Genomic DNA, 21,160 nt, shown 5'->3' with positions numbered 1-21,160 from the left:
GGAAACAATACCCTAATACATTTAACTTAAAAAAATTCATCCCAAAAGTAATTTTTGAGACAAGAAAAAAATTTTCACACCTGGCTTTGGAGCTCTGAAAAGGCCCACCTGAATCCAAAGTAAAGGACCTTAGCTATAGATGAAATTCTCAATGAGGGGAAAAAGCTCCACTGAAAGATGCTGTCACTGGGAAAGTGGAAAGTAGAGACTAAGGGCCCTGAGACATGAAGTATTTTCAAAATGGAGGGGAAGCAATGAATTCATCATGAGAGAGATGACCTAAGAATTGTCTTTTGTTTAGCGATGATGGCTGTGCATTCCTACTGGTAACAGTACAAGTCTTGACCAGGATTATTCTGAGGTCCTGGAAGAGAGGAAACCTCTTAATTATCCCCAGGATCATTCGATTGACTTCTTTCTTTCATGGGCACAATGGACTAATTCATTTAGTTTGTGAGGGTGAAGCACTAGTCTGGTTGACCAGTTCTTCCCAACAGGTTTGGACTCTAACTAAATCAGGGATGGCCTGCACAGCCTCCTCTAACCATCTGTTCTTTGGACCACACACATCTCTACAGATGTGACTCCTGAAGTCTACTATGCTTTCAGTTTATGTGCCCCTGGGCCACAGGTATCAGGCTGAAACTATTCACTAAGGTTTCCAGTTCCAGAAACCTTTGTATTTAGTACCGTAAAATAGGAGGAGGTTCCAAGATGGCCAAATAGGAACAGCTACAGTCTACAGCTCCCAGCATGAGTGACGCAGAAGACGGGTGATTTCTGCATTTCCAACTGAGGTACTGGGTTCATCTCACTGGGGCTTATTGGACAGTGGATGCAGCCCACGGAGTGTGAGCCGAAGCAGGGTGGGGCATCGCCTCACCCGGAAAGCGCAAGGGGTCGCAGAATTCCCTTTCCTAGCCAAGGGAAGCCGTGACAAGGGAAACCTGGAAAATCAGGACACTCCCACTCTAATACTGCACTTTTCCAACAGTCTTAGCAAATGGCACACCAGGAGATTATATCCCGTGCATGGCTCAGAGGGTCCCACACCCACAGAGCCTCGCTCACTGCTAACACGGCAGTCTGAAATTGAACTGCAAGGCAGCAGCGAGGCTGGGGAAGGGGCATCCGCCATTGCTGAGGCTTGAGTAGGTACACAAAGCAGCCAGGAAGGGCCAACTGGGTGGAGCCCACCACAGCTCAAGGAGGCCTGCCTGCCTCTGTAGACTCCACCTGTCGGGGCAGGGCATAGCCGAACAAAAGGCAGCAGAAACTTCTGCAGACTTAAACGTCTCTGTCTGACAGCTTTGAAGAGAGTAGTGGTTCTCCCAGCATGGAGTTTGAGATCTGAGAACAGACAGACTGCCTCCTCAAGTGGGTCCCTGACCCCCAAGTAGCCTAACTGGGAGACACCTCCCAGTAGGGGCCAACTGACACTTAATACAGCTGGGTGCCCCTCTGAGACAAAGCTTCCAGAGGAATGATCAGGCAGCAACATCTGCCATTCTGCAATATTTGCTGTTCTGCAGCCTCCGCTGCTGATACCCAGGCAAACAGAGTCTGGAGTGGACCTCCAGCAAACTCCAACAGACCTGCAGTTGAGGGTCCTGACTGTTAGAAAGAAAACTAACGAACAGAAAGGACATCCACACCAAAACCCCATCTGTACGTTACCATCATCAAAGACCAAAGGTAGATAAAACCACAAAGATAGGGAGAAACCAGAGCAGAAAAGCTGAAAATTCTAAAAATCAGAGCACCTCTTCTATTCCAGAGGAACGTAGCTCCTCATCAGTAACGGAACAAAGCTGGATGGAGAATGACTTTGACGAGTTGAGAGAAGAAGGCTTCAGACGATCGGTAATAACTAATAGCTAAAGGTGGATGTTTGAACCCATTGCAAAGAAGCTAAAAACCTTGAAAAAAGATTAGATGAATGGCTAACTAGAATAAACAGTATAGAGAATACCTTAAATGACCTGATGGAGCTGAAAACCATGGCACGAGAACTATGTGATGCATGCACAAGCTTCAGTAGCTGATTCGATGAAATGGAAGAAAGGTAATCAGTGATTGAAGATCAAATTAATGAAGTGGGAAGAGACGTTTAGAGAAAAAAAGAGTGAAAAGAAATGAACAAAGCCTCCAAGAAATATGGGACTATGTCAAAAGACCAAATCTACATTTGATTGGTGTACCTGAAAGTGACGGGGAGGATGGAACCAAGTTGGAAAACAGTCTTCAGGATATTATCCAGGAGAACTTCCCCAACCTACCAAGGCAAGCCAACATAGAAATTCAGGAAATTCAGAGAACGCCACAAAGATACTCCTCGAGAAGAGCAATCCCAAGACACATAATTGTCAGATTCACCAAAGTGGAAATGGAGGAAAAATGTTAAGGGCAGCCAGAAAGGTCAGGTTACCCATAAAGGGAAGCCCATCAAACTAATAGCTGATCTCTCAGCAGAAACTCTACAAGCCAGAAGAGAGTGGGAGCCAATATTCAACATTCTTAAAGAAAAGAATTTTCAACCCAGAATTTCATATCCAGCCAAACTAAGCTTCATAAGTGAAGGAGAAATAAAATCCGTTATAGACAAACAAATGCTGAGAGGTTTTGTCACTACCAGGCCTGTCTTACAAGAGCTCCTGAAGGAAGCACTAAACATGAAAAGGAACAACTGGTACCAGCCACTGCAAAAACATGCCAAATTGTAAAGACCATCAAGGCTAGGAAGAAACTGCATCAACTAATGAACAAAATAACCAGCTAACATCATGACAGGATCAAATTCACACATAACGATATTAACCTTAAATGTAAATGGGCTAAATGCTCCAATTAAAAGACACAGACTGGCAACTTGGATAAAGAGTCAAGACCCATCAGTGTGCTGTATTCAGGAGACCCATCTCACATGCAAAGACACACATACGCTCAAAATAAAGGGATGGAGGAAGACCTACCAAGCAAATGGAAAACAAGAAAAAGGCAGGCGTTGCAATCCTAGTCTTCGATAAAACAGACTTTAAACCAACAAAGATCAAAAGAGACAAAGAAGGCCATTACATAATGGTAAAGGGATCAAGTCAACAAGAGCTAACTATCCTAAATATATATGCACCCAATACAGGAGCATCCAGATTCATAAAGCAAGTCCTTAGAGACCTACAAAGAGACTTAGACTCACATACAATAATGATGGGAGACTTTAACACCCCACTGTCAACATTAGACAGATCAACGAGACAGAAAGTTAACAAGGATATCCAGGAATTGAACTCATCTCTGCACCAAGCAGACCTAATAGATATCTGCAGAACTCTCCACCCCAAATTAACAGAATATACATTCTTCTCAGCACCACATTGCACTTATTTCAAAATTGACCACATAGTTGGAAGTAAACCATTCCTCAGCAAATGTAAAAGAACAGAAATTATAACAAACTGTCCCTCAGACCACAGTGTAGTCAAACTAGAACTCAGAATTTAAAAACTCACTCAAAACCGCTCAACTACATGGAAACTGAACAACCTGCTCCTGAATGACTATTGGGTACATAACGAAATGAAGGCAGAGATAAAGATGTTCTCTGAAACCAATGGGAACGAAGACACAATATACCAGAATCTCTGGCACACATTTAAAGCAGTGTGTAGAGGGAAATTTATAGCACTAAATGCCCACAAGAGAAAGCAGGAAAGATCTAAAATTGACACCCTAACATCACAATTAAAATAACTAGAGAAGCAAGAGCAAACACATTCAAAAGCTAGCAGAAGGCAAGAAATAACTAAGATCAGAGCAGAACTGAAAGAGATAGAGATACGAAAGACCCTTCAAAAAAATCAGTGAATCCAGGAGCTGGTTTTTTTAAAAGATCAATAAAATAGATAGAGCACTCAGACTAATAAAAAAGAACAGAGAAGAGCCAAATAGATGCAATAAAAAATGATAAAGGGAATATCACAACTGATCCTACAGAAATACAAACTACCATCAGAGAATACTATAAACACCTCTATGAAAATAAACTAGAAAATCTAGAAGAAATGGATAAATTCCTCAACACATATGCCCTCCCAAGACTAAACCAGGAAGAAGTTGAATCCCTGAATAGAGGAATAACAGACTCTGAAATTGAGGCAATAATAAATAGCCTACCAACCAAAAAAAGTCCAGGACCAGACGGATTCACAGCCGAATTCTACCAGAGGTACAAAGAGGAGCTGGTACAATTCCTTCTGAAACTATTCGAATCAACAGAAAAAGAGGGAATCCTCCCTAATTCATTTTATGAGGCCAACATCATCCTGATACCAAAGCCTGGCAGAGACACAACAAAAAAGCGAATTTTAGACCAATATGCCTGATGAACATCGATGCAAAAATCCTCAATAAAATACTGGCAAACCGAATCCAGCAGCACATCAAAAAGCTTATCCACCATGAGCAAGTTGGCTTCATCCCTGGGATGCAAGGCTGGTTCAGCATACACAAATCAATAAACATAATCCATCATATAAACAGAACCAAAGACAAAAACCACATGATTATCTCAATAGACACAGAAAAGGCCTTTGACAAAATTCAGCAGCCCTTCATGCTAAAAATTCTTAATAAACTAGGTATTGATGGAACATATCTCAAAATAATAGCTATTTATGACAGACCCACAGCCAGTATACTCAATGGGCAAAACCTGGAAGCATTCCCTTTGAAAACTGGCACAAGACAGGGATGCCCTCTCTCACCACTCCTATTCAGCATAGTGTTGGAAGTTCTGGCCAGGGCAGTCAGGTAAGACAAAGAAATAAAGGGTATTAAGTTAGGAAAAGAGAAAGTCAAATTGTGCCTGTTTGCAGATGGCATGATTGTATATTTAGAAAACCCCATCATCTCAGCCCAAAATCTCCTTAAGCTGATAAGCAACTTCAGCAAAGTCTCAGGATACAAAATCAATGTGCAAAAATCACAAGCATTCCTATACACCAATACCAGACAAACAGAGAGCCAAATCATGAGTGAACTTCCCATTCACAATTGCTTCAAAGAGAATAAAATACCTAGGAATCCATCTTATAAGGGATGTGAAGGACCTCTTCAAGGAGAACTACAAACCACTGCTCAATGAAATAAAAGAGGACACAAACAAATGGAAGGACATTCCATGCTCATGGATAGGAAGAATCAATATCATGAAAATGGCCATACTGCCCAAGGTAATTTATAGATTCAATGCCATCCCCATCAAGCTACCAATGACTTTCTTCACAGAATTGGAAAAAACTACTTTAAAGTTCATGTGGAATCAAAAAAGAGCCCGCAGTGCCAACGCAATCCTAAGCCAAAAGAACAAAGCTGGAAGCATTACGCTACCAGACTGCAAACTATACTACAAGGCTACAGTAACCAAAACAGCATGGTACTGGTACCAAAACAGAGATATAGACCAATGGAACAGAACAGAGCCCTCAGAAATAATACCACACATCTACAACCATCTGATCTTTGACAAACCTGACAAAAACAAGAAATGGGGAAATGTTTCCCTGTTTAATAAATAGTGCTGGGAAAACTGGCTAGCCATATGTGGAAAGCTGAAACTGGATCCCTTCCTTATACCTTATACAAAAATTAATTCAAGATGGATTAAAAACTTAAATGTTAGACCTAAAACCATAAAAACCCTAGAAGAAAACCTAGGCAATACCATTCAGGACATAGGCATGGGCAAGGACTTCATGTCCAAAACACCAAAAGCAATGGCAACAAAAGACAAAATTGACAAATGGGATCTAATTAAACTAAAGAGCTTCTGCACAGCAAAAGAAACTACCATCAGAGTGAACAGGCAACCTACAAAATGGGAGAAAATTTTCGCAACCTACTCATCTGACAAAGGGCTAATATCCAGAATCTACAATGAACCCAAACAAATGTACAAGAAAAAAACAAACAACCCCATCAAAAAGTGGGCGAAGGACATGAACAGACACTTCTCAAAAGAAGACATTTATGCAGCCAAAAAACACATGAAAAAATGCTCATCATCACTGGCCATCAGAGAAATGCAAATCAAAACCACTATGAGATACCATCTCACACCAGTTAGAATGGCAGTCATTAAAAAGTCAGGAAACAACAGGTGCTGGAGAGGATGTGGAGAAATAGGAACACTTTTACACTGTTGGTGGGACTGTAAACTAGTTCAACCATTGTGGAAGTCAGTGTGGTGATTCCTCAGGGATCTAGAACTAGAAATACCATTTGACCCAGCCATCCCATTACTGGGTATATACCCAAAGGACTATAAATCATGCTGCTATAAAGACACATGCACACGTATGTTTATTGCGGCATTATTCACAATAGCAAAGACTTGGAACCAACCCAAATGTCCATCAATGATAGACTGGATTAAGAAAATGTGGCACATATACACCATGGAATACTATGCAGCCATAAAAAATGATGAGTTCATGTCCTTTGTACGGACATGGATGAAATTGGAAATCATCATTCTCAGTAAACTATCGCAAGATCAAAAAACCAAACACCGCATATTCTCACTCATAGGTGGGAATTGAACAATGAGATCACATGGACACAGGAAGGGGAATATCACACTCTGGGGACTGTGGTGGGGTGGGGGGAGGGGGGAGGGATAGCATTGGGAGATATACCTAATGCTAGATGACGAGTTAGTGGGTGCAGCGCACCAGCATGGCACATGTATACATATGTAACTAACCTGCACAATGTGCACATGTACCCTAAAACTTAAAGTATAATAAAAAAAAACAAACAAAAAAAAATAAGCTATGGAAAGATTGAAGGATATAGGAGACTTTAATAATCTGGAGCTAATTCCTCAGATAGTTACAGACTCACTGGATAGCATTCCTACATGTCTGAATATCAACTATGAAAATTCTTAAAAGACAGGGACTTGAAATAAACTGGAACTAACAGAGTTGTGATATTCTTTTGTCTCATAGCAAACGTTTATAGATAAATTTCATTATTTAATATTTTATTGTTATTAATATTTCAATCACACAAGAAGTTCTTGTGTTCTTGGAAATGAAGAAGACTTCTACCTTTACTTATTAGCATATTGGAAGAGAAGTTATTTGCCCAAAATATGGAAGATTTATAGGAATATTTAACTGTACTACAAAAGAAAGTGCCGGTGTTTCTTTCTCTGGAAATTGTTAAATGTTGCAGGGTTGCTTTTCTGGAATAGTAGGATCAGGGAGAGAGAACTGAATGACTTTTAATCTATTCACTGGGGGAGTCAGTGGGAGAAAATAGTTGAAGACATTTTCTCACTAACCTGGATAGTTACTCTTGTCTTATATATTCTAGTATCATTTGGCTACAAAATCCCTGTAAACTCCAGGTCAACTAAAACTAATGTTTACAAGGAATTCTGACAGCATAGTATCATATAAATGTTAATAAAATTATAATGGCCAGTACCACCTTGGGAACTTTGTTAAGACTTGTATTATTGTCTCATAATACTGTAGTCTCAAGTTCCACAACCCCCACTGGATGCCTGAAATTGTGGATAGTACCAAACTATATATATATAGTTTGTATATGTCTCTTACTGTTCCTAACTTGTAAATTAAACTTTATTATATATTATATATTATGTGTGTGTGTATATATATATATATATACACACACACATACACACTATGCTTTTTTCTATACTATGTACTTATAATAAAGTTTAATTTACAAGTTAGGAACAGTAAGAGATAAACAACAATAATAAAAAAAGAACAATTATAAAAATATATTGTAATAAGAGTTATGTACATGTGGTCTTTTCTCTCTCTCCAAATATCTTACTGTACTGTACTCACTATTCTTGTGCTGACGTGAGATAATAAAATGCATTCGTGATGAGATAAAGTGGGACGAATGACCCAGGCATTGTAAAGTAGCGTTAGGCTACTATTGACTTTCTAAGGATACATCAGAAGGAGCAGCATCTGATTTGGGTGATCCTGGATGAATGAGCTATGACGATGTGGATGGCTGGATGTCAGGAGAAGATGATGTCAGTGTTTGGGGATCCTCAATAGTTGAAGGTTTTTGTTTTGTTTTGTTTTGTTTTGTTTTTGCCAAAAACTTTTGGAAGAGCATTGTAATAGAATGTTATTGTCTCTTTCTTTTTAACTCATTAAAGTGTTGCCAAAGATGTTGTAATCCTTTGATCATACCGGTGACTTTAATGCTGCGTTCCTTCCTAGGATCATATTCCATAATTTTGTCCTTTGATGTCTGTGCAATGTGAAACACTTTGGCAAATTTCAGTAATACCCACACAGCTGGTTTTGCTTCAGTTTCTTCATCTTTCTCTTCCTTTGTAGATAACATGTTCTTCCAATTCCTCATTTGGTAATACTTGAAAACCTTCAATATGTTCTTCCATTTCATCAAGTATGTTGGCAAATCCTCCACCAACTTATCTTGCCGTGTGAATGATTTTCCTAACTTCTTCATCAATCCCCAGAAAGCCTTTAAAATCATTCACAACTTTACTCCATAAGTTCTTCCAGCAGACATTTGCAGTTTCTGGTTTTAATTTGTCCATTGCAGCTTTGATTAATGTTATTGCATCTGTAATAGTGAATGATTTCCAGAACAGATTACATCCAGATTAGGGTCTACATCAATTGCTGATGAAATGTGATCAAATACAAGGCAGTGACAAACTCAGTGATGGTAAAAGGCTGAAGCAGTGAGGTTGTATTCAGAGGCAAAAACACAACCTGAACATTTTCATTTCATTTTTTATAGCAGACAGATTTAGAATGGCTAGGAGCATTGTCTCTTATTAACAGGACTTTAAATTCCAACTCTTTGTCTTCCAAGTAATTTTTTTTATTTCTGGGATAATACATTGGTGGAACCATTTCATAATCAAGATGACTGTCACCCATGCTTTCTGATTATGTTGCCAGAACATGGGCAGTTAATTTTTGTTTTTAAGAGTACTGGGTTCTTTGCTTTGTACACTATCCTGGCTTTATCATATGACCTGAAGCATTGCCACATGGTACCAGAGTTCATCTGTCGTTCCATGTTTTATGCCTTGGTGCCTTCTTTGCACTTTTATGAATGCAGGTTTTATCTTCTTCCAGAAGACTTGAAGATTTGCTTTAGATGGCATCCTTTCTAATTATTTCTTCAACTCTGCTGGAAAGGTAGCAGAACCTTCTTCATTAGCAGATGCAACCTCTTCAGTATTTTTTATGTTTGTCAGTCCAAACCTATTTTTGAATCTATGTAACCATCCCTTACTTGCAGTAAATGGCTTGGTGTCACTTGTTTCAGGGGATCCCTTGCTGAAGTCTTCATGTAGTCTCAATGCTTTCTGTTGCAACATTTTGTCATCAGTTGGAACATGTTTTCTTTTCATGTCTTCCACTCACAAATTTAATGCCTTTTTCATGTTCACTAAATACTTACCATGTACTGTGGCCATAACTTTTGCAGTTTGACGTGCAACAGCAAAACTAGCATAAATTTCTTTTTCCTTCTTCACAATGTCACAGATAGAAGGTGATATGGTGTGGCTGTGTCCCCACCCAAATCTCACCTTGAACTGTAATAATCCCCATGTGCCAAAGGTGGGGCCAAGTGGAGAGAATTGAATCATGAGATTGGTTCCCCCCATACTGTTATGGTGGTAGTGAATAAGTCTCATGAGATCTGCTCGTTTAATAAATGGGAGTTCCCATGCACAAGCTCTCTTGCCTTGCCGCCACGTTAAGAAATCCTTTTGTACTTCCTTCATCTTCTGCCATTATTACGAGGCTTCCCCAGCCCTGTGGAACTGTGAGTCCATTAAACCTCCTTTCCTTTATAAATTATCCAGTCTCAAGTATGTCTTTATTAGCAGAGTGAGAACAGACTAATACAGAAGGTTGCATTGTTAATGTAGTCTTTAGCAAACTTAGCATACAATTGTTTTTTCTTTCCTTATCAAGTCGAGAACTTTCACCTTTTCACTTAAAGGAAGCACTTTATGGTTTCTCTTTGGCATATCTGAATTGCCAGAAACACTATGCTTGTGCTTTGGGCCACTAGGAAGTAAAATGAAGGTGACAAACACAAGCACTGTGGTACCAGGACATCTGATAATGGAGATGGCTATTAAGTGACTCATGGTCAGAGAGCATAGACAGCATGGATGATGCTAGTGAAATGGGTGATTCGCATGCTGGGTAGGATGGAGAAGGATGGGGCCGGACAGTGTGAGATTTCATAACACTACTCAGAACTGCACTCAATTTAAAATTTTTGAATTATTTATTTCTGGAATTTTCCATTTAATATTTTCAGACCACGGCTTTTTGCCCTTAGCAAGATCACAGATAAGAGGGGACTACTGTAAGTAGCATCTATGTCAGAAAACTTTCTGTTTCTGCCAGGATAGAGCTACTGAAGTAAATGGCGGCAGGAAATAGTTTGTCAAATCCTGCAGCATCCATCCCACTTTGATGCAAGTCACTATCCATCTGTTACACGTACCTTTATTATGTTATTAAATAGGAGCCAGGTGGTGCGGCTGGATTTGGTTGGTTGGTTTGCTTTTTGGTCTTTATTGTTGTTCTACTAGAATGACTTGTTCTACAAATGTTTCCCAAACTTTAGTCATACAAAAGTTTTTGTGATATTTTTTTGCCTGTCCATATTTGTACTATTATTCATTTAATGTTTTTCTTTAAATAGATTCCATTTTTAGTACATTTATTCAAATAGGAAACTTCATATTAGCCTGAAAATAGACAGCTAGCTGTAAACCTGTGAAATAATGGTTTTGATGTACTGGTTATATATTTTTCTTGTATGTGAATATTACTAACAAATTAGAAAAATACTCATGTACTTACCACTTGAATTACCTGGTGGTAAATGTAATGTAACCTGGGTAATACTGGCCTAAGGTTCCGACAGAATTTCTGGTTTCTACTAACTCATTTTACTTGTACTCATATGTCATAATTTTCTATTTTATAAAAGCACAAATGACAAAACAAGGAGTCCAAGAAATTACTCCAGAGATAAACATCAGAATTTGTAAAAGATTCACTAATTGTAAAAATAATAATAGCATTCAATTCAGTGGAGCTTACATATTATTCTTTTCACAAATACAATCTCAGTTAATCATCAGAGCCACACTATGAGATTAGCAGATGTGAGTCTGTTTATGCTACTATAGCAAAATACCTAAGATTAGGTAATGTATAAAGAACAGAAATTTATTTCTTACAGTTTTGGAGGCTGGTAAGTCCAAGATCAAGGTGCCAACAAGTTTGCTTGTCTAACAAGGGCTGCATCTTCCAGAGGGGAGGAACGCTATGTCTTCACATGGTGGATGGCATAAAGGCAAGAGAGTCGAATGCTGCGTGAAACCTTTTTTACAAAGACCTCAATCCCATTCACAAGGGAGGAGCCCTCATTGCCTAATCATCACCTGTTAAGGGTCTTGTCTCTTAATTCTGTTACACTGGCCATTAAGTTTCAACACCTGAAATTTGGAGGAGACACATTCAAATCATAGCAGCAGGTCACTGATTGTTATCTTTATTTTACATATAAGGAAACTGAGGCTCCGCGAAGTCATGTAATTATTCCCCAGGTTATGCAGGCAGCAAATGGCAGAGGCAGCTCATTGTTTGGTCTTTCCATACCATGCTGTACTGTAGAATTTGGAAAGGTTTATTGCATCACCAGTTAGTAAGTCAGGAACTATAGCTCCCTTGGAATTGCTACATATAATGATGTATTGATTCTGATAGACACAAAATAAACTGACATATTTATAGTGTGACTTTTCTGAGCTTCTCTTTTTATTTAATGGATCCATATTGACTGACCAGCTAATGTAGCTGTCTGTAAAACAGCTTTGTAGGCCTCTCCCCTTTCTTTTTCCTCCCTGTATATGTTGTTTCAAGTATAGATGACAGGCTTTAAGAATGGGAAGTGAAAAGGCAGAATTCAATCTACAAATACAGGTATATCTTCAGAAAGTCCCAGAGTGCACCGCATTCATTCAAAAAGAATCTTGTTACCACCAATACCAAACAAATACCCTGTGGTCATCAAGGAGAAAAATACTGTGCTCCTAGCCAAGTCTTGGTGAGTTTATTACTTTACTAATGTATAGCATAGAAAGTTCAGCCATTTTGGTATCCCAGTATTACTTTATTGCCTATATATGAAAAGGAGACACAGAAAAGGTTGTTAGGACTAAATGCAATAAATGAGCAAGACAGGCTATAGGAGGTCTCCTTTTCAAATGTAATATGATCATTGCTTAAATTGTACATCTAATTACAGGCAAGCTTCTTGTTGCTATCTCAGGATCCAAGCAGACAATAGTTAATACTCCCTCGAATGGGTTTTATTCAGTGTTTTAATATTTTAAATGCGTATGCTGCCTTAGCTGATCTAGAAGATCCGATCTACCTCCAGATCTATGAACTTGAGTCAATTAAAATTTTCTTGTTATTTTAGAATATATCCTCCATGGAAAAGAAATTTCAGTGACATCAGTGTAAGCAATACTACGTTTATAATATAGATTACTTTCCAAAAAACCTTTAGGTGATTATCAAAGTGGTTTCTCTGATAACTGAACAAAAAAGACAAGTAAATTACTTTATTCCTGTGATGGTTGACAGAGTCTTTGCTTGACTGAACTTCAGTCAGGCTCCTAAACCTTCTCCTAGGCCTATCTTTGTACTTACTTGTAAAATCCAGTGTTAGCAGGAACCCTAATAAGTTAGTTTAGCAAGAACCCCCCACCCTCAATATCTGATCACCCTCAATGTAAGGGTCCTCATCCTCCATCATCCTCCAGGTGGTGTCCAATCACCATGCCTGTCCTCAGCAAGAATCCTGTTAGGCTGGTTTAGCCAGAACCTCCCTCACCCTTGATGTTACTTGTTAGTCATTTTTCATTCACTGACCTTCAACCAACTATTTGACTATAAATTCCCACTTGCCTGCACTTTATTCAAAGTTGAGCCCAACCTCTCTTCCCTACTGCAAAATCCCGTTGCAGTGGTCCCTGTAACTATCGAAATGGTACTGAATCAAGCCTGCCTTACTGTGCTTTAACAAGTATCATTACATAATTTTTTCTTTAACATAGTTGGATGTCACCAATATTTATTACTCAAGATGAGGACTTATAAAGGGAAAGAAGTAGAAAATTCCATGGTCTCTTAGGCAGTTTAAAGCCAAAGGCAATATAAATATAAATTTTTATACTCTTCCCCTCCTACCCCTTGTCAAAGAGCAGCATACTGTGGAATAAGGTAATCTTAGATACAGCAAGGCCTTGGGCAGAACAGTCAGAACATATCAACAGAAGAATATGTTGTAAGAGGCCAGACACACAAATATATCATTCAGAGCACTATGACTGGTTGGCTTGCAGTGCAGAAGAAAGAGTATATTTTGAGTATAATAAGCATGTTCTTAAATAAATAATGCTGAAAAATAAAATACCAAAGACATCCCCTCTGTCTCTGTTAAGTAACTTGTAGCAGAGCTGTACTCTGCTGAGAAAAATTAGAAAAAAAGACAATTTTTTTTAAAGAAAACACCTGTTTTGAAGTTATCAGGGAGATTTCCAAACAGCAAGGACATGAGGGATCAAGATCTAAGAAAAAATGGAAGGTCAGTGAAATGAGCTTAGTATTCTTCAAGATGCTTTCCACCTTGGGGGACTTGCCTGTTGAGTTTAGATGCTATTCAGAGAACAGCTGCCAAGTGGCAGAGAAACCAACAGATCTCACTGGGTTGGGAAGGCAATAACCGAATTTCAGGGCTACCAAAGCAGACAAAACATTCAGGGACAAGTTTTCTGAGAAAAGGGAGATATGAAAAAGTGATCCCATCACTTGGCAATCTTCTAAGGCATTTGTGAAATTCTTAAATTACGGAGAGTAAGAGGACAAGAAGCCAAATGTAAAACAAAGTGGGATTTTCAGCAATCTCATCAGCTGAAGAGGCAAAAATTGAAGTTTAGTACATACTAAGGAGGAGAGTCCCTAGTTAAATCCGAGATTATATTTTTGGAGGGTATATCCTAGGTTTAGGGCAGAAGCAGAAGTAGGCTAGCAAAACAGAACTACAACACTACCTCAAGTTAGCTTAGTTCTGATTGGACTGAGGTGACTTGCTCTATTCTAGTTGTCTACTGGAGAACAGGTTGAACTCTCTCTAGTGGGAAATACCATCACCCCAGGATTCTATAATTTTTCACTGACAAGTCCATTATTCAGTCAAATTCACCTGATATTATCAAGAAACAGGACCAGAGGGGATGGGGGTGGGGGTAACAGATGACAGAAACAGAACCACAAGTGGCCCACATATGGAGTTATCACACAAGTACTGTAAATAATTATGATTAATAATTCAATAATATGAGCATTTAATTATATGTTTAAGAAAATAGATAAAACAATTACACCAACAAACTCAAATCTGTTCAAAAGCAAAAAAATCGGGGAGGAATATGGAATCTTTGAAATGGTGGAGTAAGGACTTCTGAAAATCTTCTCCATAAAAGCAATGAGAACACTTGCAAAAAAACTGTCACAATAAACTTTTTCAGAATTCTGGGAATTAATCAAAGGCTTTTCACAATCCAAGAGTGCTTTTCACAAGCACTCTTTGCTTGACTGAACTTCAGTCAGGCTCCTAAACCTGACTAAACCTCCTAAAAATGACTGAACTTTGCTAAGAACAGTGACCTTTTTTCTTGCCCTAATTCCATCTCCATCTCTTATACTCTACAAAAGATGTGAAAGCCAAGAGCTTTATAACTATCTGTTTTAAAAAGCAGTAGCTTAGCAGCCACTGGAAGATACAGAACAGATTTGGAGCCCCCTAAAAGCCCCATCTCTAGAGAACCGGCATTATTTAACCTGTTTAGCACCTTCTGAAAAGCTTCGTTCTCAGGGCTTGCCTTTATTTAACCTGATTGAAGTAAATCTTATTCTATATGAACAACTGTATCCACATGGCATTTATCAAAAACAATCAGTTAATTGTTTAATTGTTTAACATTGCAGCTGCCTGAGGTGGCATTGACAGTTGAAGCTAACAAAAGGCTGACCAAAAATAAAAGAAAAAAATTGGGGAATGAGATATCTGTAGGGAGCTTTACAAAGCTCTAACATATTTCTGGAAATCTGAAAGGCCATGTAAATATAAAGAGCTGTACACATCCCCAGAAAAAAAAAAAAAACTGAGAAACTCCTAATCTATCACCTCTGGCTGACCTTTAGGCTCTTCATAAGCAAGAAATGGAGGCTAAGGCAAAGTTGTAAACTTCCCGCTAGAGCACTGAAGACATGACCCAACACAAACACAGAACCTGCTGTGTTCTGGGGGATCTATTGGTTTAAGGCATTTAAGGAAAATCTCAGTTCAATAATTAGTTGACTGTTAAGCTAACAGAGCAGAGCCATACACAACAAAGAATATAGACTACAGAATTAGTCTAGGAAAGTCACTAAGCAAACATACAGCAACAATGACAACAAAAACAAAAACAACAAACAGCAATAACAAAAAAACTATGGGGAGAAGAAGAATCTGTAAAACTGTATTATTCAAAATGTCCAGTTTTCAGCAAAAATTATGAGACACACAAAGAAATAGGAAACTATTGCCCATACACAGGATAAAAAGCAGTCAATAGAAGTTATCCCTGAGGAAGTCAAGACATTGGACTTACCATACAAAGACTTTAAGTCAACTATTACAAATATGTTTAAAGAATTAATGAAAGCCATTTCTAAATAAAGTATGAGAATGATGACTCAATGCATAGAGAGTATCATTAATAATACTACAAATTATAAGTAAGAACCATGTACGAATTACAGATTTGAAAAGTATAATGAAATAAAATATTCATGAGAGGGCCCAGCAGCAGATTGGAACTAGCAGAAGAAAGAATCACTAAACTTGAAGGCAGGTCAATGAGATTATCCAATCTGAAGAACATAAAGAAAAAAAAGATAAAAGAAAAAATGAACAGAGACTCAGAGACCCGTGAGACACACCATCAAGTGTACCAACATATGCATAGTGGAAGTCCCAAAAGGAAGAGAGAGAGAAAGGGGAAGAAAGAACATTTGAAAAATTAATAGCCAAAACCTTTTCAAACCTGATTTTTAAAAATATAAGTCTATACATTCAAGAAAGTCAAAGAACTTCAACTAGGAAAATTCAAGGAGTCACTACTAGAAAAATTACATTTAACTGTTACAAGCCAAAGACAATGAGCAAATCTTTTTAATTAATAAAATTTTTTCTTTGCTAATCAGCTGACTTCAGGGCGAGAATCTTGAAAGCAAGAGAAAAGTGACTCATTATATACAAGAGAACCTCAATAAGATTAACAGCTAACTCCTCATCAGAAACTGTAAAGGCCAAAAGATAGTGAGATGACATATATAAAAGTGTTGAAAGAAAACTAAGAATTCTATATGCAGGAAATCTACCCTTCAAAAACAAAAGGGAACTGATGACACTCTCAAATAAATAAAACTAAATTCATCACTAGCTACTAAAGGAAGTCCTTCAGGCTAAAAGCAAAGTGTACTAGATAGTAACTCAAACTTGTATGAAGAAATAAAAAGTACCAATAAAGATAACTGTGTAGGTAAATATAAAGAACAGAATAAGTATATTTTTATTTCTCTTATCTTCTGATTTAAAAGACAACCAACTGCATAAAGCAATAATTATAAAACTGTGTCAATGGGCTTATAACACAAAAAGGTGCCATATTCATGATAGAATAATGGAAGGAAGAAATGAAGCATAGTTTTTGTATGCTATGAAATTAAGTTAATATGAACTAGATTATCTTAAGTCAAGTTATTAATCGAGGGCCGGGAGTGGTGGCTCATGCCTGAATCCCAGCACTTTGGGAGGCCGAGGTGAGAGGATGGCTTGAGCCCAGGAGTTTGAGACTAGCCTGGACAGCATGTGAGACCCCACTTCTTTCTAAAAAAAAAAAAAAAAAAAATCAATTGTTTTGATCGCCTCTCAGTGTTTTGGCTAAGATCAAGTGTAGTATCTGTTCTTATAAGTTTAATATCTGATATGTCCTCTATCTGAGGATACTATATTAAATGGGTTTTTGGAGCAGGGAGATGGGATAGGAGCTTACTCTGTCCACTCCAGGCATCGACCTGGTATTGCAGTACCTCCAGGAATGGTGCACCCTCTTTGGGGAATAATAACATTTTTTAAAATTACTTGTAAAAATATTTTTTAAAGATGTTAATTGAAATCCCTAGGGCGACCACTAAGAAAATAACTTAGAAATATATAGTAAAATAAAACAAGAATTAAAATGGTATATTAGAAAATATCTATTTAACATGAAAAACAGTAATAGAATAAAGGAACAAAAAGTAGATGTAATACATACAGAAAACAAATGCCAAAATGCAAACATAAATTCTACCTTATTAATAATTATGTTAATTGTAAATTGTAATTGTTAACACTCTGATCAAATGGTAGAGACTGGTAGAATGAATTGAAAAAATGATCCAACTATATGTTGTCTCCAAGAGACACACTTTAGATTCAAATATACAAATAAGTTGAAACTGAAAGATTGGAAAATGATATACCATTCATGCAGTTCCCAAAAAAGAACTGGAGTGGCTACAATAATATCAGACAAAATAGACATGAGATGCCACCTCCCACTTGGGATGACTGTAATAAAAAAGAGAAAGTGAGAAATGTTGACAAGGATATGGAGAAACTGAAACCCTAATACACTGCTAGTGGGAATGTAAAATGGTACAGCCACTTTGAAGAAGTCTGGCAATTATTAAATAGTTAAGTATAGAGTTACCATACTATCCAACAGTTCCACTCCCTGGTTTACACCTTGAAGAAAATGAAAACATATGTCCACAGAAAAACTTGTTCACAAATAAAATAGCATCATTATTATAATAGCCAAAAAATGAAAGCAATCCAAATGTTCATCAATTGATAAATTTATAAACCTTGAAAACCTTGTCTTAGTGAAAGAAGCCAGATACAGAAGACCACATATTGTATGATCTGATTTGTATGAAAGGTCTAGATGGGCAAATCTATATAGACAGAAAGTAGATTAGTAGTTTTCTGGGGGTGGGGTAAAGAGGGAAGAGATAGGGAAAGGGAATGGGAGTGACTACTAATGGGTATGGAGTTTCTTTTGAGGTGATAAAAAATGTTCTAGAATTAGATAGTGGTAAGCATTACACAGCTTCATGAGTATATTTAAAACCAATGAATTATATACTTTAAAAAATGAATTATTTGGAATGTAAATTCCATCTCAAAACTATTTAAAAATGAACAAATGGAAATTCTAGAATTGAAAAATAGAATTACAGAAATTAAAAATCAGTTAATGGGTTTAATAACATACTGAACATCACTAAGATTCAAAAAAAATTTTTTTAATTGGCCAATAGAAAATACCCAAACTAAAGAACTGAGAACAAAAAGAAAGAAAATATTTGTAAGAGAGCATGAAGGATATATAATACATAGTAAGAACTTTTAATGTACATATAATTGGAGTCTCAGAAAGATAGGAGAGACGGTTAGGCAGGGGCAATATTTGACAAGATAAAGATCAAGAAATTTTGAAAACTAGTGAAAGATCTCAGCTCAAAGATTAAAGAAATTTAATGAAACCCAAGCAGAATAACTACAAAGAAGACTACACACATGCATGTTGATATAGTTTGGATATTTGTCCTCTGAAATCTCATGTTGAAATGTGATCCCCAATGTTGGAGATGTGACCTAGTGGGAGATGTTTGGGTCATGGGAGTGGATCCCTCATGAATGGCTTGGTGCCATCCCCTTCATGATTAGTGAGTTTTTGCTCTATTAGTTCACGTAAGAACTGGTTGTTTAAAGAGCCTAGCACCTCCTCCCTGCCTCCCTCTTGCTCTGTCTCACCATGTTGACATGCCTGCTCTGCGTTTGCCTTCCGCTACAAGTAAAATCTTCCTGAGACTTCACCAGAAGCTGAGCTCATGTTGGTGCTATGCTGTTAGAGACTGCAGAACCATGAGTCAAATAAAACACTTTTCTTTATAAATTCTCATCTCAGATATTCCTTTATAACAATGCAAAGTGGACAAATACATATCATACTAAAATGCTGAAAATCAAACATGAGGAGAAAATATTAAATGCACCCAGAGGAAAATAGTACTTTCAAAAAAAAAAAAACAAAAACAAAAAACAATTTTAGGACTGACATCTGACTTCTCAATAGATATGATGGAAGCCAGAATTCAGTTGAATTACATCTTTAAATAAATGGCTGTTAAGGAAATAATTGTTCACTTAGAATTCTATTCCCAGAAAAACTATCCTTCAAATGTAAAGGAAAAAGACATTCCCAGACAAACAAAAACTGAAAGAAATCAGCAGCAGACATGCACCAAAAATAAAATGAAACAAAACAAAAATAAAAAGCTAGATACAGAAGAAAATTATTCTAGCAAAAGAAAAACACTTCCCGCAAAAGAAAATAATTCAAGAGATAAACCTGGAAATGTAGAAAGGAATGAAGATGAATGGGGAAATATGTGAATAAATATAGAATACTTTTTAGGATTTAAAAAATATATAAATATAAAGCAAATACTAGGCTAGTTATGAAAATAATACAACTATTGTAATGTTAGTTGTGAGCTAAAGAAAAAAAACAACTTGTAAAGGAATATAAACAATAAGAACTCAACAAAAAGCGTATATTGAAATCTGGCAAGATGGCCAAATAGGAACAGCTCTGGTCTGCAGCTCCTAGCAAGACCTATGCAGAAGACGAGTGATTTTTGCATTTCCAACTGAGTGGTGCCTGGAACCCCAGCAGGACAGAACCGTTCACTTTCCTGGAAAGGGAGCTGAAGCCAGGGAGCCAAGTTGTCTCACTCAGTGGGTCCCACTCCCATGGAACCCAGCAAGCTAAGAAACACTGGCTTGAAATTCTCAATGCCAGCATAGCAGTCTGATGTTGACCTGGGATGATGGAGTTTGGTGTGAGAGGAGCATCCGTCATTACTGAGGCTTGTGTAGGCAGTTTTTCCCTGACAGTGCTAAGGAGGCCAGGAAGTTCAGACTGGGCAGAACTCACCACAGTGTGGCAAAGCGGTTGTGGCCAGACTGCCTCCCTAGATCACTCCTCACTGGGCAGGATCTCTGAAAGAAAGGCAGCAGCTTATAGATAAAATTCCCATCTCCCTGGGACAGAGCCCCTAGGGGAAGGGGTAGCTGTGGGTGCAGCTTCAGTGGACTTAAATGTCCCTCCCTGCCGGCTCTGAAGAGAACAGTGGATCCTGACAGGGAGGATTCTCCCAGCACAGTGCTCAAGCTCTGCTAAGGGACAGACTACCTTCTCAAGTGGCTCCCTGACTCCCATGCCTGCTGACTGGGAGAGACCTCCCAGCAGGGACCGACAGACACCTCTTATAGGAGAGCTCTGGCTGGCATCTGGCAGGTGGCCCTCTGGGACAAAGCTTCCAGAGAAAGGAGCAGGCAGCAATCTTTGCTGTTCTGCTGCCTCCAATGATGATGCCCAGGCAAACAGGGTCTGGAATGGACCTCCAGCAAACTGCAGCAGACCTGCAGAAGAGGGGCCTGACTGTTAGAAGAAAAACTAACAGACAGAAAACAATAATATCAACATCAACACAAAGGACCCCCACACAAAATCCCCATCCAAAAGTCATCAACTTCAAATATCAAAGGTAGAGAAATCCATGAAGATGAGTAAAAACCAGCACAAAAATGCTGAAAATTCCAAAAATCACAATGCTAAATTGTGATCATTTAAATGATCACAACTCTTCTCCAGCAAGGGCACAAAACTGGATGGAGAATGAGTTTGACAAATTGACAAAAGTCGGCTTCAGAAGATAGGTAATAAATTCCTCTGAGGTAAAGGAGCATGTTCTAACCCAATGCAAGGAAGCTGAGAACCTTGATAAAAGGTTACAGGAACTGCTAACTAGAATAACCAGCTTAAAGAAGAACATAAATGACCTGATGGAGC

The 21,160-nt window shown here is 38.0% G+C and overlaps 1 protein-coding gene and 1 non-coding gene across 7 annotated transcripts in view; one reads left to right on the top strand and one right to left on the bottom strand.

The window, feature by feature from the left end:
• MAMDC2 (MAM domain containing 2) overlaps window positions 1–21,160 on the bottom strand; it is a 175,575-nt gene that overhangs the window by 13,375 nt on the left and 141,040 nt on the right. The window lies entirely within an intron of this gene.
• Window positions 17,114–17,304, top strand: LOC112204492 (U2 spliceosomal RNA). Its single transcript, XR_002938133.1, has one exon. It is a non-coding gene; the product is annotated as a U2 spliceosomal RNA (small nuclear RNA).

The sequence above is a fragment of the Pan troglodytes genome, chromosome 11, assembly GCF_028858775.2.
Source record: "Pan troglodytes isolate AG18354 chromosome 11, NHGRI_mPanTro3-v2.0_pri, whole genome shotgun sequence".
NCBI classification, from domain to species: domain Eukaryota; kingdom Metazoa; phylum Chordata; class Mammalia; order Primates; family Hominidae; genus Pan; species Pan troglodytes.
The sequence above is the reverse complement of the archived record's forward strand: the minus strand, read 5'-3'. Positions and strand labels throughout refer to the sequence as shown.